Raw genomic sequence first — 14403 nt, 5'->3', positions numbered from 1 at the left:
GGAAGATATTTTTTGCACTTTGTCTCTCTCAGAAGAGGCCGATCGATATTGATGATAACAACGGTATATACTTTTAACAATTGTTAGGTGTACGTAGCCAATGAAAGAAACGGTGTATGTCTGTCCTGTCAAGTGACATATACCATTCCCTTTTACAATCGGTGTGCTTTTTGTTTAGCTCCAGATTACGAGGCCGACTGGTCTATGGATCAGTATATGAAATTGAATTGCAAATGTACTTGATCAGCAAATTTCAATCCAAATATCCACAGTCAACGACATTAAGAAAATCATCGATCATATCTTGGTGACAGAGTGGCATACATGGTCTGAAAATACACTACGTAAATTTAGTGTTCAATCGTTGTGAAGGGGATGTAGCTCAGTGGTAGAGCGTTCGCTTTGCATGATAAGATATTTTATTTCCAATTATGGGCCCCAAAGGGCATAAACATTACAACATCAATAATTTTTTCATAATACAATACAAACAATGAGATAAAAAAAAAAAAAGTTAAACGAGAACTATTAAAGTTCTTAAAGAATACGTAGATAAAGAATCTATAGTATGTTGTTTTTTTTAATACTAATGCATTTTATTGCAAGTGTGGTTGATATAGATAACAAACAAGCAGCCCAAAAAGAAAAAAAGAAAAATAGATATCCACATATGTATAGTACACAAAAAGTTGGATCAATTAAATATATAATAATTAGCCAAAAAGAAAGTAGAAATTAAACATGTCCATGACTCATCCTGTGTCAGCAGCAAATAGGAAAGCATTATGGTTTCCTAAAGGCAGCTGACACCAGGGGGCGATACCTTATGGGCCATAGGCATGTAAAATGTGTGTAAATGTCTCTTTCCTACCTGTATCAAAAGCAAACAAGGAAGCATCATAGGTAACTTGAATGCAGTTGATACCAGGGGACGATGCCTCAAGGATATAAGAGAACATTTGAATAAATAATATATCTTAACAATTATTTTTTTTTTTAATCGGCTAGTATGTTTGTGATATTTAACATTGCAATATTTCGTCTTTTTACAATACAAAATCTTCGTATTGCTAATACACTATTTACAAAATAGTAATTAATATATTTATTCTGTTTGGTCAAACCAAAAATACACATGAACTCAAAACTAAGGTCATTTATATAACTGCCTGAACTCTTATACAAAATATTGTGTAAAAAATTCTTTACAAAATCATTGAAGCGAGTTAACATCGTACACTCTAAAATCAGGTGATTTAAACTCTCAGGTAGAGTTGAGCAAATAGGATATAGTGAGTCCTTTGTGATATGGCATTTAAAAAGCCTTTCTTTTGTAAATATAATACGGTGAAAAAATTTAAATGCTATCTCGCGACAACACTGTGTCTAAACTACCCCGGCAAAAAATGTTTGGACTCGATGGTATCTAATATCCGACGGAACATCAATAGGCAGAGAAAAGGTAGTTTTCTGTTTATTTATTTGTTATTTTTATGATATCGAAGAATATATATACATATATAACTTTTTTTTATTATGAGGTGTAATATTTTCTACAACAGTTCTAGATTAACGGAGAAATAAGTAAAAATGCACGTCAAAATGACGAATTGAGTGAACCTTGCCTCGAATTTGTTTAATTTCTCCTCAAATTGTTCACATGGTACGGAAAGAAAGGTACGGAAAGAAAGATATTGACATGGAGATTGCAAAACTAGTCACTTTGAGCACCTCAATCCTTGTTTTTTTTCTGCGTATGGAACGAAAGAAATAGGTCATGTCAAAATGGAAGCACCCGGTTTTGTCAATGTTGTTTACTACACAATGACCCGGTTTTGTCTATGTATAGAACCCGGTTTTGTTTATTTTATTGAAAGCAACGTTAATACTGGTACCCTGAAACAAAAAATGAATTAACAAATGGCTGATCATGTGGGTTTTCAAACCAGATACCTCAATAAAGCGTGTGGCCAAGTTTACTTAAATTGTTAAAGAGGAGAAGATTTTTGTAACATAATTGGCAAAAACGCAAAGAAATAGTAAAAACCGTAATTAAAGGTCAATAATTCTTACAAGGATATCGACAAAGTCGACTTATTCGTATATATTGTCTTACTGATCATTTTTTATAACTTTTATATGTTTCAAGATAATAGACAGAAATGGAAAAAAAGGAGAAATTTGTCATTCAAGGACATTAACTTCTATAAGAATTCATGTGATAGTTTTGATGTGTATGGACAAAAGGTAGAGCTCAACATTACGAACATATCTGCCCCTGTTAAATTTTCTCTATCTATAGCTGTTTTCAAATAATAGACAAAACTTGCATCCCCCATGTTCTATTTTAAGCCATGTCGGCCATCTTTGTTGACAAGCGGGGTCATCAAAAACTTTTTAAACTAGATACCCCAATGATGATGAAAAACAGTTAAATAAATTTCGTTAGACTTTTTAAAACCGACATAAGATTATGGATAAGGTTTGTTGAATGTAATGTAGCCCAGTAATTTCTGAGAAGATTATGTAAAAAATTAACGGAAGACGACGGACGATGGGGGCCAAGTGATGAAAAAAGCTCACTTTTCCCTTGAGGTCAGGTGAGCTAAAACCAACCAAGAATTCCAAAAAAGATTGCACCGTTCTTGAATTAAAAAAAAAAGTCTAACAATTCATAGTTAAGGCTTGCACGAACGAGATAAACTAATTAGACATGGCAAAACAACTTCAATTGCGTTTTTTTAACAAAAATAAATACTACGTATTATTTGTACAAGAGTGACTGTACGCACTGACATGTTGCGACTGCTGGAATGATCGTTATCGAATTTATTTTGAAGGTCTGTAAGATAAATAATTTAATAAAAGTATCTCATAAAATTAACATTGTTCATGGAACAAAAAAGTCAAGGTCTGATGAAACCTGCCAGACGGACATGAACACATTACAATCATTAAAACCAACCAAAAAAAACCTTAACATTTACCAACTAATCAAGAAAATAAGTTCAAGGTCACTTAAATAGTCATGTGCACCATACGAGCAAATATAGCTGACCTATTACTTATGGTATTAAAGATATGGATTTGAACACGAAATGTCAACCTTGATCATAGATATCAACCATTATTAGCTCTTCATTTTGTTAGGAAATCGCTGAACAATGAAAATGAGGTCAAGGGCAATGGACATATGACTGATAGAAACATCGTTACATAAAAGATCTGTGTGCGAGGTTCTGTATGTTGCAGTCAGGCCTCCTAACTTCTGACATATGAAGCTTCATACAAATAGTTCAAGCCGCCACGAATTTGCATCCCTTGGTCTCGCATTCCGACGATTCCAAAATATCAATGTGAATTTTTAGAATAAACATGATAATCCTACTCACATACATCCAATTTCGCGGGTGTCCCTGCTTTCTTATTTCTTATAAAATTTTAAGTTGGTATACGATTTAGTTATAAAACATCAGTGGCGAATCCAGGCGTCGTCAAGGTCACACGCTCCCCACCCCCACCTTTGATGGCCTAAAAAATATTAAATCTTTTTTTTACGATTTTGTTTAGCAGAAATCGTCCAAAACATTGTTCGCTTCGCTACGCTCTGCGGTATGTAAGCTGTTTGAATTACGGCAACTTTGAAAAAACCGTCCCTATATATTGTCAATAATATATTGACCAAGGTCAATGTACGATAATCATAACACAATGGAGAGATAACAGAACCGTTTATTTATACAACTATTAATAAAATAATCATTATTGCATTTTCTCGATGGCCTGAGACTATTATACTAATTTATACTTAGTATTATAGTTACAATTAGGGACAGATAGATTTGATTTTTAATGCATGATTATTGTAATCCTTTTCTCACCATAAACATTCATTTTCTATGGCGATTCTTCAAGCATATATACATTTGTCTGATTATCATGCTTTATAATGAACATTTAGCCTTAAGAAGATTTATTTTAAACGATCATAGGAAATATTACACCCCTAGGTAGATTGGATTACTTATAAAGATAACCATCCTGTTGTGCAAGAAAATCACATATCAAATGTGCGTCCTTCAATTTTTAAGACCATAAACTCTAATTTTAAGTTTAAACACTAAAATGTACTAATTCATATAAAAAAAACGTATAGAGAGCTTAAACGTCAATTTGCGGGTTAACCTTCATTTCTATCAATTTCGCAGTTAGAGTATTTGTTTTAAATGCAAAGCAAAATTATAATTATTTTTGTTCCAATAATGTAGGAATTCAAGTGTTTACAGATTCAAATAAATAATAATTTGTCCTCTGTAAGAAATCGTTTTCCATTCAGCCACCAAACTCCTTTTAATTGCTGAAGTTCAATTATGTTATGCGATTATGCATTTTTTTATCTTTGACAAAACCGGGTTCTGCCTTGTGAAATCTAGGACAAAACCAGGTTGTACACATTGACAAAACCGGGTGCTTCCATTTTGACATGACCCATTTCTTTCGTTCCATACGCAGAAATACAAATATTGAGGTGCTCAAAGTGACTAGTTTTGCAATCTGCATGTCAATATCTTTCTTTCCGTACATTTCTTTCCGTACCATGTGAACAATTTAAGGAAAAATTAAACAAATTCGAGGCAAGGTTCACTCAATTCGTCATTTTGACGTGCATTTTTACTTATTTCTCCGTTAATCTAGAATGGTTGTAGAAAATATTACATCTCACAATAGAAAATAGTTTTATATGTATAATTATTCTTCGATATAATAACAATAACAAATAAATAAACAGAAAACTACCTTTTCTCTGTCTATTGATGTTCCGTCACCGTGCCGGATATTAGATACCATCGAGTCCAAACATTTTTTGCCGGGGTAGTTTAGACACAGTGGACAATCGCTTTGTAAAAAAGGAAAATTCATGATTTTCTGGACCTTTCTTAGGTCAAAATCTGCGTACATCAAACGCCTTCGTGATACAGATTTAGGTTCTCTAGAAAGCTTTGATACAAGCTTTTGATAAGAAAAACTCGTCGTGGATGGAAGTGAACAAATTTGGACGCCATCTTTAATCATAGGATTTAACACAGGAGTTTTACTAACATGCACATTTGCTTCAACTAACACTTTATACTCCTCAGGTATTGTTTCTAACACATTTCCAACTGCATGTAGCATTTCATTTTTCGAAACTTCCGGAAATGATTCTTATACAATATCTTGAATATAACTTTCTTTCAAGAATTCATGTTTACATTCATATGCGATATCTTTGATTTTACATACACCTGCTTCAATATATGTCTTAAGATATAACATTTTATTACAATTTAGATTTAGAAATAGCGGAATATCAAAAACATTTTCTGAATTAATTTCAATATCTACATTTTCACAAATACTTTGCCATGACAAAATCATACTTTGATAAAATTCTGGTAATACATCTATTTTTCTGTTTGAACTTTCGGAGATCATAGTTCAATTCCAAGATTCATATTTTCAAACTTAGAAAAGAAATAAAGACAAGTTTGTTTCCATATAGCACAACAATTTTCATTAAACAGTCTACTTAAATATTTTAATATAAAAGCATACATTTTCTGCATAATATCAGGAAAATTCAATCCTCTTTCAGCTACTTTATTGATAATAACATCATATGCTACAAGAGGAGATTTATTATTCCATAAAAATTCTAAACATTTTTTTTATAAGTATACAATACTCTTCAGGTATATTTACAACCATTATTGTATACCATAGTTTACCCATAAGTAAGGCACTAATAACACTTACTCTTCCATGAAGAGTTAAATGCCTCATTTTCCAAAAATTCTGAATTTTTGTAATTGATTGTACTTTGCTTTCCCAATTCAAATTTTCACATAGTGTTTTATTTTTCCCAACCCATATTCCTAATAACTGTAAGACTTCATCACATTCTTTTATTTTCCAAATTTTTAAATCATTTGAACAAATTTTCCCTTTTCCTAGTGCTAAAACCTCTGATTTTTCTTTATTCAATTTTACCCCCGATGCTTTTCGTACAATTCTAATACCCAAAATGTTTCACTAACTGAATTTTTGTCTACTAAGGTCAAAGTTGTATCGTCAGCATGTACAAAAACTTTTTCTTCAACATTTGTATTTGGTATTACAACACCTCTTATCTCACAATTTTTCTTAATAGCAATACTCAATGGTTCATAAAACATATAACAGAGCCGAAATAGGACACCCCTGTTTGACAGAGTTTTTCAATCTAAAGTATGGAGTCAAAAATCCATTACATTTAACTGAACTAAAAATGTTTGTGTAAAATATTTTTATCCAGTTTTTGAATTTATTACCAAATCCAAATTTGTCTAAAACTGCAAAAAGATACTCGTGTCCAGCTCTGTCAAATGCTTTTTCTTGATCTAATTTTAATAAATAGCATTCTATATCATCCATTTCTACTAAATCCATAATATCCCTAACAATAACAACTATATCAGATATATCTTTTCCTAAGATACAACAACTTTGATTTGGTGAAATAACTTTTGGAAGTACATACTTAAATCTATTTGCCATAACTCTGGCAAGTATTTTGTAATCAACATTCAACAAGCTAATTGGCCTAAAGTTTTTCAAATCTGATTGATCACCTTTGTTTTTAAAAATTATATTTATATTCCAATATCTCATAGATCTAGATAATTCCTCATTTTCCTCAATACTTTGATAAATACAGAGCAATACATGCTTTAGTTCATTAAAAAAAACCAAATAAAATTCTGCAGTTATACCATCTGGTCCAGGTGTTTACCCTTTTTTCATACCTTTTAAGGATTTTTCAATTTCCTCAATATTAATTTCATCATCACACATTTCTACATCTTCATCATCAATTTTTACATTAACATTATTCAATAATTCATCGACTGAATGCATATCGATACAAACACAAGAAAACAAATGTTTATAATAATCATGTATAACAACTAGTAAATCATTTGTTTCTGTAACAATTTTCTCATCACAATCTTTTATTTCACTTATCACATTCTTATTCTGTCGATACTTTTCTAATTTAAAAAAATATGCAGTATTTCTATCACTTTCTAAAGCCCACTGTGACTTAGATCTCAAAATTGCACCTTGACATTTGTATGTTTCAATATCTTCTAATTGTGTTTTCAATTCTAAAAATTGTTCACTGTTTATCTGAATACATTTGCAGATTTTACTGATAATTCTTGAATTTTGTTCTGCAATTTATAATATTCCCTGTTTAAATCTTTTTGTTTTTCTTTGCCATAAATTTGGCTTAATCTTTTAATCGTAAATTTTAAATTATCCCACCAAATAAAATGATTTGAAATATAAAAATCTGACCCAATTTCCTCTGCAAATAGTCTCTTTATTTTATAAGTAAATAATTCATATTGTAAAAATGAATTATTAATAATCCACACACCTGGACCTCTTTCTATTTTACAAAAATCTACCTTCATACTGACAATACTATGATCACTAAAACTAGTATCTTTATAATGAATATTCTTAATACATGATTTTAAATCAGTAGAAACAAGAAATTATCAATTCTGCTTTGAGTTAAAAACTCTTGTACAACTTGTTTTCTTGAAAATGTTTTTATATCCACATTTCTATTTCTCCATATATCACATAACCCCTTTTCTTGCATAATATTGTACAAGGTTTTTACAGCTTTATCATTACAATGCAGTGTTTTCCCACTTTTATCTAAACTTGATAAAGTGGTATTAAAATCTCCAGCAACTAATACATATTTTCCATTACTTATTTTATCTTTACACTTTAAAAAAAATCACATCTTTCAATTACATTATTAGGAGCATATATGATTTTAAATGTCAATTATTTCATCATTGGTTTTACCATTTATATGAATATATCTTCCATTTACATTTGCAACTTCAGAAAACATATTTTTCAATTTCTCACTGACAAGAATTGCAACACCTTGTCTATTATTTCCACTATTGCTGTAAAAAATGTCTCCATTCCAAATAATTTTATCTTTCTTAATTCTTTCAACCATCAAAACATTCCAAAACGTTTTTTGTAAAAATATCACTAACTAGTCAAAACATTTACTAAATTTTATCATCGGTATAAGGACATCATTCGTAAATATAGCTCAACATGCAGACTTCTTATACGTTCAGGTATTTCACATCCAATTTTTTATGGAAATATTCTTTATAAAGCACAAACATGTCAGTATTCACCTCTGAAACTAACAAAACCTTTAAATAGACTTATTAAGAAGGGATATAGTTACGATACTGTTGTCAGGTCATTAAAGATTTCATATTTTGGCGTTAATATTGATTCACTTATAGGGTCTTTGCATCGGCACTAAACACATTTATTTAAAAACCAGTTGTTGGCATGACACGGGTTATGTTCTTCTCATATATGTTATGATGGTATGATACTGAACCCCTAACGGGAAGGATTGTGCCTGATATTCATATGATGAAGACATAATCTTTCAATCAGTTTAATTGAAGTCTGGAGCTGGCATGTCAGTTAACTGCTAGTAGTCTGTTGTTATTTATGTATTATTGTCATTTTGTTTATTTTCTTTGGTTACATCTTCTGACATCAGACTCGGACTTCTCTTGAACTGAATGTTAATGTGCGTATTGTTATGCGTTTACTTTTCTACATTGGCTAGAGGTATAGGGGGAGGGTTGAGATCTCATAAACATGTTTAACCCCGCCGCATTTTTGCGCCTGTCCCAAGTCAGGAGCCTCTAGCCTTTGTTAGTCTTGTATTATTTTTAATTTTAGTTTCTTGTGTACAATTTGGAGTTTAGTATGGCGTTCATTATCACTGAACTAGTATATATATTTGTTTAGGGGCCAGCTGAAGAACGCCTCCGGGTGCGGGAATTTCTCGCTGCATTGAAGACCTGTTGGTGGCCTTCTGCTGTTGTCTGTTCTGTGGTCGGGTTGTTGTCTCTTTGACACATTCCCCATTTCCATTCTCAATTTTATATAATGTCGTAATATCTATCATTACACAATGAAAATATACAATTTCTTTTGTTTACATCACACAGTCCATTACAATTAAGGCTTATAACATTAAAATTAGCCATAACCATAACTACAGTACAAAAAATAATAATTATATAAACTTTTTCATTTTTTGGTTTTATCATTTATTTTATGTGCTATCATAGCTGCCTTTACATTTGGTTTTATTTTCATCTTATTTCTCCTCTCTTTTTTCTTAACTCTTTGCAATTTACTTTTTTGACATTTTTTTTATCAACACCTTCTCCTTGACTGTTATCTGTCAAGGAAACGGTGTCCATATCAATTTCTTTCAATTCACCATAAGCACCCTCATCTTCCCCCTGGCTACATGTTTGTTCCAGAGAGGAGATAATACTAACATCTTCATCAATATTACAATTGTCTGATAAAATACCTTCACTTGTTACAACATTTTCATTAATAACTAACAAATCATTACAGTTAATTCAAGTTCTTCATAGATTTGTTCACAATCTTCATCTGTTTTCGCGTTCGCGTTCTTTATCTGTACACCATTTTCGGACTTAGCAACAGTCGCTGAAACGTCACCATTCATTACATCATCAACATCAGTATCACCGTCATCACCATCACCATTATTACCATCATTTACATCATCTTCACCATTATTACCATCATTTGACTCCACATCATCACACATCTGTTGTTTCTGGATAACCAAAGCTTCCGTAGTAATTAAACTGGTATCTTCTACTGGACTCTGAACTGTTTGACTGGGCTCAGAGTTATTTCCCTTGTCCTTCATGTCATCTACCTTGTCGTTTTCACTTTGATCTGATACTTTACATTTTTTATCTTCTTCAGTATGCTCAACATTTGGGTTTCCAAGCCAGTATGATTTTCTCTTTCCTGGGTTTCTGTCAAAACCTTCACCAAAAATAACGTTTCTCTTTAGTGCATTCACATTCTGATTTTAGACGACTACATGCTTTACATTTATATTCTGGGCAGTTTTTGACAATATGTCCTTGTAATCCACATTCAAAACATTTGAAATCTGGGCAATCCTTATACAAATGGGTTGGACTAAAACAACTGGAACACACTTTAACTTGATTGTTATGTATAACTCTATAATATGCTGTTTCTCTACCATTCACAGAAAATTTCATTGAATATGGAATTGATGCAAGAGTTGGTGGTAGTTTTGCCTTAAAAACTCTTGTACCATCATAAATTGTCTATCTTAATTGCATTTTTCGTTTTTTAATGTCAGACACTATTTCCGACCCCCATTTTTCCAAAGCGATCTATAATTTCTTCGTCAGTCACATACATGCTCAGGTTTATTATAGAAACAATTTTAAATACCGAAATTAGTTCATTTACAGGACATGTTTTACCTTGTAAAGACAAATGATCTCCACAAATTTCTCCAACATATCTCCTTTCTTGCATCACAACTTCGTAGCTGGTTCCAAACTTAGGAACACACGCTAAGACGGATCCTGTTCCACATCTCCTCTGAATTTCATCAATAACAGACTCGGGTTTTATCAAATTGGTATTCACAACATTAACGGTTACTGTTAACTTTTGAAAAAAAATGTCGTCCATAGGGTACGTTTTGTCACCCATCATGGGTAACAAAGAAAAGTTTTTTTTTCAACTAAAAAGTTGAAAAATAAATCGGTATATACAAAGATTGTCACATTTTGAAACAATAAACACAATTTAAGAATTCGATGACTTCAAAAACTACAGTTTTTAAATTGGATTGACGCTCTCGATATCAACACCTCTTTACAATTCAAAAGGTCAACCGGCAGTCTAGTCGCAACAGATGAAGATTGTGAACAAATCTATGAAGAACTTGAATTAACTGTAATGATTTGTTAGTTATTAATGAAAATGTTGTAACAAGTGAAGGTATTTTATCAGACAATTGTAATATTGATGAAGATGTTAGTATTATCTCCTCTCTGGAACAAACATGTAGCCAGGGGGAAGATGAGGGTGCTTATGGTGAATTGAAAGAAATTGATATGGACACCGTTTCCTTGACAGATAACAGTCAAGGAGAAGGTGTTGATAAAAAAAATGTCAAAAAAGTAAATTGCAAAGAGTTAAGAAAAAAGAGAGGAGAAATAAGATGAAAATAAAACCAAATGTAAAGGCAGCTATGATAGCACATAAAATAAATGATAAAACCAAAAAATGAAAAAGTTTATATAATTATTATTTTTTGTACTGTAGTTATGGTTATGGCTAATTTTAATGTTATAAGCCTTAATTGTAATGGACTGTGTGATGTAAACAAAAGAAATTGTATATTTTCATTGTGTAATGATAGATATTACGACATTCTATAAAATTGAGAATGGAAATGGGGAATGTGTCAAAGAGACAACAACCCGACCACAGAACAGACAACAGCAGAAGGCCACCAACAGGTCTTCAATGCAGCGAGAAATTCCCGCACCCGGAGGCGTTCTTCAGCTGGCCCCTAAACAAATATATATACTAGTTCAGTGATAATGAACGCCATACTAAACTCCAAATTGTACACAAGAAACTAAAATTAAAAATAATACAAGACTAACAAAGGCTAGAGGCCTTGACTTGGGACAGGCGCAAAAATGCGGCGGGGTTAAACATGTTTATGAGATCTCAACCCTCCCCCTATACCTCTAGCCAATGTAGAAAAGTAAACGCATAACAATACGCACATTAAAATTCAGTTCAAGAGAAGTCCGAGTCTGATGTCAGAAGATGTAACCAAAGAAAATAAACAAAATGACAATAATACATAAATAACAACAGACTACTAGCAGTTAACTGACATGCCAGCTCCAGACTTCAATTAAACTGATTGAAAGATTATGTCTTCATCATATGAATATCAGGCACAATCCTTCCCGTTAGGGGTTCAGTATCATACCATCATAACATATATGAGAAGAACATAACCCGTGTCATGCCAACAACTGGTTTTTAAATAAATGTGTTTAGTGCCGATGCAAAGACCCTATAAGTGAATCAATATTAACGCCAAAATATGAAATCTTTAATGACCTGACAACAGTATCGTAACTATATCCCTTCTTAATAAGTCTATTTAAAGGTTTTGTTAGTTTCAGAGGTGAATACTGACATGTTTGTGCTTTATAAAGAATATTTCCATAAAAAATTGGATGTGAAATACCTGAACGTATAAGAAGTCTGCATGTTGAGCTATATTTACGAATGATGTCCTTATACCGATGATAAAATTTAGTAAATGTTTTGACTAGTTAGTGATATTTTTACAAAAAACGTTTTGGAATGTTTTGATGGTTGAAAGAATTAAGAAAGATAAAATTATTTGGAATGGAGACATTTTTTACAGCAATAGTGGAAATAATAGACAAGGTGTTGCAATTCTTGTCAGTGAGAAATTGAAAAATATGTTTTCTGAAGTTGCAAATGTAAATGGAAGATATATTCATATAAATGGTAAAACCAATGATGAAATAATTGACATTTAAAATCATATATGCTCCTAATAATGTCAATGAAAGATGTGATTTTTTTTAAAGTGTAAAGATAAAATAAGTAATGGAAAATATGTATTAGTTGCTGGAGATTTTAATACCACTTTATCAAGTTTAGATAAAAGTGGGAAAACACTGCATTGTAATGATAAAGCTGTAAAAACCTTGTACAATATTATGCAAGAAAAGGGGTTATGTGATATATGGAGAAATAGAAATGTGGATATAAAAACATTTTCAAGAAAACAAGTTGTACAAGAGTTTTTAACTCAAAGCAGAATTGATAATTTCTTGTTTCTACTGATTTAAAATCATGTATTAAGAATATTCATTATAAAGATACTAGTTTTAGTGATCATAGTATTGTCAGTATGAAGGTAGATTTTTGTAAAATAGAAAGAGGTCCAGGTGTGTGGATTTTTAATAATTCATTTTTACAATATGAATTATTTACTTATAAAATAAAGAGACTATTTGCAGAGGAAATTGGGTCAGATTTTTATATTTCAAATCATTTTATTTGGTGGGATAATTTAAAATTTACGATTAAAAGATTAAGCCAAATTTATGGCAAAGAAAAACAAAAAGATTTAAACAGGGAATATTATAAATTGCAGAACAAAATTCAAGAATTATCAGTAAAATCTGCAAATGTATTCAGATAAACAGTGAACAATTTTTAGAATTGAAAACACAATTAGAAGATATTGAAACATACAAATGTCAAGGTGCAATTTTGAGATCTAAGTCACAGTGGGCTTTAGAAAGTGATAGAAATACTGCATATTTTTTTTAATTAGAAAAGTATCGACAGAATAAGAATGTGATAAGTGAAATAAAAGATTGTGATGAGAAAATTGTTACAGAAACAAATGATTTACTAGTTGTTATACATGATTATTATAAACATTTGTTTTCTTGTGTTTGTATCGATATGCATTCAGTCGATGAATTATTGAATAATGTTAATGTAAAAATTGATGATGAAGATGTAGAAATGTGTGATGATGAAATTAATATTGAGGAAATTGAAAAATCCTTAAAAGGTATGAAAAAAGGGTAAACACCTGGACCAGATGGTATAACTGCAGAATTTTATTTGTTTTTTTTTTAATGAACTAAAGCATGTATTGCTCTGTATTTATCAAAGTATTGAGGAAAATGAGGAATTATCTAGATCTATGAGATATTGGAATATAAATATAATTTTTAAAAACAAAGGTGATCAATCAGATTTGAAAAACTTTAGGCCAATTAGCTTGTTGAATGTTGATTACAAAATACTTGCCAGAGTTATGGCAAATAGATTTAAGTATGTACTTCCAAAAGTTATTTCACCAAATCAAAGTTGTTGTATCTTAGGAAAAGATATATCTGATATAGTTGTTATTGTTAGGGATATTATGGATTTAGTAGAAATGGATGATATAGAATGCTATTTATTAAAATTAGATCAAGAAAAAGCATTTGACAGAGCTGGACACGAGTATCTTTTTGCAGTTTTAGACAAATTTGGATTTGGTAATAAATTCAAAAACTGGATAAAAATATTTTACACAAACATTTTTAGTTCAGTTAAATGTAATGGATTTTTGACTCCATACTTTAGATTGAAAAACTCTGTCAAACAGGGGTGTCCTATTTCGGCTCTGTTATATGTTTTATGAACCATTGAGTATTGTTATTAAGAAAAATTGTGAGATAAGAGGTGTTGTAATACCAAATACAAATGTTGAAGAAAAAGTTTTTGTACATGCTGACGATACAACTTTGACCTTAGTAGACAAAAATTCAGTTAGTGAAACATTTTGGGTATTAGAATTGTACG

The 14403-nt window shown here is 31.1% G+C and overlaps 1 non-coding gene across 1 annotated transcript in view; it reads left to right on the top strand.

Moving 5' to 3' along the window:
- The window catches only part of Trnae-cuc (transfer RNA glutamic acid (anticodon CUC)), a 72-nt gene extending 68 nt beyond the window's left edge, over positions 1-4 (top strand). The window contains exon 1 of the tRNA in view: positions 1-4. This exon is cut by the window's left edge and continues 68 nt beyond it. This is a non-coding gene — a tRNA (tRNA-Glu).
- Positions 5-14403: the final 14399 nt, after the last annotated feature.

The sequence above is a fragment of the Mytilus californianus genome, unplaced genomic scaffold (genome assembly GCF_021869535.1).
Source record: "Mytilus californianus isolate M0D057914Y unplaced genomic scaffold, xbMytCali1.0.p SCAF_2, whole genome shotgun sequence".
Lineage (NCBI taxonomy): Eukaryota > Metazoa > Mollusca > Bivalvia > Mytilida > Mytilidae > Mytilus > Mytilus californianus.
This window is presented reverse-complemented; position numbering and strand designations above follow the sequence as displayed.